The sequence below is a fragment of the Neofelis nebulosa genome, chromosome 2, assembly GCF_028018385.1.
Source record: "Neofelis nebulosa isolate mNeoNeb1 chromosome 2, mNeoNeb1.pri, whole genome shotgun sequence".
NCBI classification, from domain to species: domain Eukaryota; kingdom Metazoa; phylum Chordata; class Mammalia; order Carnivora; family Felidae; genus Neofelis; species Neofelis nebulosa.
Window position 1 is genome coordinate 41,071,886 of NC_080783.1, and position 4,778 is coordinate 41,076,663.

The 4,778-nt window shown below is 37.0% G+C and overlaps 1 pseudogene; it reads right to left on the reverse strand.

Moving 5' to 3' along the window:
• Positions 1–3,030: 3,030 nt before the first annotated feature.
• On the reverse strand, positions 3,031–4,015 carry LOC131492880 (glyceraldehyde-3-phosphate dehydrogenase-like; annotated as a pseudogene).
• Between the last annotated feature and the right edge of the window lie 763 nt (positions 4,016–4,778).

Consider the following 4,778-nt stretch of genomic DNA (forward strand, 5'->3'; position numbering starts at 1 on the left):
TTTTGTTTTTTTCTCATTTATCTCTTTTTGGCTCTCTGCAACTGATCAGTCTGATAATTTGTATCTTTTTTTAATTCTAAGTGACAGCCAGTCATTATTTCAAGTGTTTCTCCTTCTTATTTATTTTTTTCCTGTCCACCTAGAACTCCCATAGATCTTACATTTTGCTTTATGCTTTCCATATCTTTATGAATTTTAGATGAGTATTTACCAATCTTTGAGTTGGCTAATATATACATAAATGTATATTATGTAAATATATAATATATATAAATATATAATATATAAATATATAATATATAAATATATAATATATTATATATAATATAAATATATATAAAATATTTGTTCTCTAATATAATATATATTTTAAATTACATATATAATATATTCTCTGTCTAAAATATAATATACATATCATATATAGATTATATATATGCTCTCTCTATATGCTTATATATATATGTACACACACACACACACACACACACATACATACACTCTAAGCTCTTTGTTATGCACACTTTGAGTTCTTGTTCTGGGTCATTTATTTCTTCTGTTTTCTCTGATTTATGTCTTTTAGGTTTGGTTTTGTTTTTATAACTCTTGAATTCCTCACAGATTTTATAGATTTTCCTGTTCATACCTGAAAAATTATTAGACGGTGTGCCTGGGATATGAGGGCTTTGACCCACCTGATGAATTAAGGAGGATGAAACCCTCCAGGTCAGGTAAACTTTCATGTTGCAATCTGGGTTCAAACCGTCTGACCTTAGGAAGCCTCCCATTACTTCCCCTAAACATTGTTTTTTTTCCACAAATTATCTCCTCCCGTTGAGCTACTCTATACTTCGGGGGAAGAAAGGGAAATATCAGGGTCTGACAAGATGAACTGCACTTGGTTACAATGCTTCTCAACCCAGCTTCATCCCAACTTCCCAGTGTTCCAATGCCTTCAGAGGCTGTGGCTGGAATTACTCTTACTTACACCATTTGTAACTGGACCAGGTAATCATGCCCCGAGGGCAGGAGTGAGAGGGAGGAGCACAGCTGGAAAGCTGTCTTACCATTTCTATATTCATGATGCCTGGTCCTCTGCTTCCCTAGGTTGTAATTTACCTGCCCCACACCCCACATATACACAGAGATCTTGCAAGATTCTGTCTTCTAGAAGGTTTCCCAAGGTTGCAGTATTGTCGTTGGCTGTGTATATTTTATAGTTTGTTTTTTGGCTCTGAAGTCTGTTACCCTCCTCCTCCTTCCATGCTTTCTCCAAGGGTGAAGTTCGAGAGGAGCCAGCAGCTCTTTCTTTTATGATATTCTGCTTAGAGGCAACTTCTAAATAATTGTGATTGTCCCCATCATAAAGTGAGGGGCAGTTTTTAATAACAATTTAAATTTCCTTCTCCAAGAAGGATATATATATATATATATATATATATATATATATATATATAATATATAATTGTTCTCTAATATAATATATTATATATGTATATATACATATATACATATGTATATGTATCTAATATATACATCTAATATAATATATTATATATGTATATATACATATATATGTATATATACACACACGCACACCACACACACACACACACACACACATACACACATACATACTTGATATGTATATATATATTTGAGATATATATGAGATATATATCTATATATAGATATATATCTATATATAGAGAGAGATATATATCTGTTGCTTATGATAAAAATAACATTTATTGGCTTTTCCAAAGCTTGCTTGAGGGCAGCCCCACAGCACAGTCCCATTTATCAAACTTTAATATTAAGAATATACATCCCCAGGTCTGGAGGAGGGCACAGAAGTGTGCAATTTAAAAATTATCCTGGATGATTCTCATTTACTTGGTCTACATCTCATACTGTCAAATAATTGCTAAGGGCAGTCTCAACTCAGTGAGTAAAGCACAGTAGAAGCCAATAGATGTGTTAGGAACCTCCTATCCCCCTTTAAGGAAATAACCTAACTTCTTAAAAATTGTATGCCCTTTAGGCAAGAATGAAGAACATTTTGTAGGAGACTACTTTACAAAGGAATTTCTTAGACATATTTATTCTAGTTATCTCTTGTATTACTGATTCTCTATGTTAAATATGCTACCAAAAACATTCCAAAACCAGGTTTATCTGGTCCTGAAGGATTTTGTGCCATGCAGGTAGTGTGGATTCAGGCCATGAGTCTGTGTAAGGGTTGGTTGGGTCCCTCAGTGGAGACATTTTCCTCCTTTACTCAGAAACAAGGTGTGAGCAAATGCATTTCTTTATTGCCTACTTTTGTGGGGTTGACTTTTATAGATTGTTTGTTCACTGAGTGTGTTGTCATTTTGGGGACATGGGCTTATGCAGATATCTCTCATCTGACCATCTTCTCAGCACACGCCCAAGGCTTTGCATCAGTTATCCAAGATGACATTAATTGCAGCTTGAATTTACATAAATTTTCAGAACACTCAAGATAGTCTATATATCACGATTTGTGTTTATGTTTCTTAGCGTTTCTTTCTTTCTTTTTTTTTTTTTTTCCTTTTGGCTTTTTTGAAGGGTTCCTTTACTTCTGAGGCAGCTTTTTGTTTTGGTTTCTTCTATTTTTTTTTTTTTTTTTTTTTTTAGTTTTAAGCTGTATATTTTGAGGTATAAATTTTCTTGTAATTATTTCACAAAATCAGTTTCTGCTTTCTAAATGTCCACTTGCAATCCCGTAGAACCTTATTCATAACTTTATCTAATAAACTTTAGCACTTCATAGTTCAACCATTTGTTTTATTTTTGTATTTAAAATTCTTTTTGTCTGGATATATGACAAGGTAGTGCTCCCCAAGGCCCTCCCCTTCTTCAGGGTGTCTGGGATGAAAACTATGTTCATCCCAGAGGTTGAGAGACTCTCATTGTGTTGGGGATGAGGTGGGGCAAGGATTCCTCAGCAGCTGAGGGCCTCTCTCTTCCTATTGCTCTTGCTGGGGCTGGTGGTCCAGGGGGCTGTTACTCCTTGGAGGCCATGTAAACCATAAGGTCCATACCCAGTTGCTGTAGACAAATTCATTGTCCTACCAGGAAGTCAGCTTGACCCAGTAGTCAATGAGAACAATGACAACCCTGGTATCAAAGGTAGAAGAGTGGGTGTCACTATTAAAGTCACAGTAGACATCCCGGTCCTTAGTGTAGCCAAGGTTGCCCTTGAGGGGCCCTCCGATGTCTGCTTCATCACCTTCTTAATGTCATCGTATTTAGTGGCTTTCTCCAGGTGGCTGGTCAGATCCATGGCTGACATAGTAGGAGTGGGAACATGGAAGGCCATGCCAGGGAGCTTCCCATTCAGCTCAGGGATGAACTTGCCTTGGTGACGCCACTAGAAGCAGGGATGATGTTCTGGGAAGCCCCTTGACCATCATGTCACAGCTTCCAAAAAAGGCTGTCCACAGTCCTCTGGGTGACAATGATGGCATGGATTATGGTCATGATTCCCTCCATGATACCAAAGTTGTTATCGATGGTGTTGGCCACAGGGACCAAGCAGGTGGTGGTACAGGAGGCATTGCTGACAATCTTGAGGGAATTGTCATATTTCTCATGGTTCATACCATCACAAACATGGGGACATCAACAGAAGGGTCAGAGATAATGGCCCTCTTGGCTCCATCCTTCAAGTGAGTCCCAGCCTTCTTCATGGTGGTAAAGACCCCAGTGAACTCCACAACATACTCAGCACCAGGAGCACCCCATTTGATGCTAGTGGGATCTTGCTTATGGAAGATAGAGATGGGCTTTCCATTGATGACAAATTTCCCTTTCTCAGCCTTGACTGTGCTTTTGAATATGCCATGGATGGGATCCTACTGGAACATGTAGACCATGTATTTGAGGTTGACAAAGGGGTCATCGATGGCTATAATATACACTTTTCCAGAGTTGAAGGCAGCCCTGATGACGAAATCTGGCCAAATCAGTTTACTCCAACCTTCACCATTGTATCTGGGGACGTGCTGGTACTGCACCAGAAGATGCGACTGTCTGTTGCATGGGGAGGAGTTCAACCATTTGTTCTTAGATCCATATTGAACTAACTGACATTTTTTCTCATTTTTTATTTTAATATTTTAGCAAAGCACTTGGTATATAGTGTTGCTTGCTTTCTCGGAGTTGAGGGATGAGCCACTGACTGTTTTCCCCTGTTCTTATGTGTTAGGTCCTTTTTCTCCCAGAAGCCTAGATAGCCATAACTGAAAATTTCTCTTATGGGAGAGCTAAGGAATCCATCTTTTTAATTTCTTCTCTGTCTTTTTTTTTTTACTGCATATTTAAGACTAGGCTTTGTTTTAGTCTTCCTGGCCAGGTAGCTCTACACAATCTAGAAAACATTATTTCTTGATTACAGGATGTCTCTCCCTTACTTCCTCTCTCTCTTTTTTTTTAAGTATAGACTGTTTCTCAAAGCAGAATGATAAAAACCAAAACCTTGACTCTACCTTGGTAATACACGTATGTTTTTGACAGCTTTGATTCAAATTTAGAGCATTACCTACATAGGAAAAAAGGAAGTCCTTTGCTATAATTCTACACATAGACTAGAGTAAAATCTAATTTACTAATAAGATTTTTTTTCCTTTATTTTGCCAGCCATCATACTGAGTATATACATTCTCTCAGAGACTCCTTAGGTTAAATTTTCTGTGTTAAAATTTGAGTACACCTAGTCAAAATATTAATATAATTTTAGTTTTATTTTACTA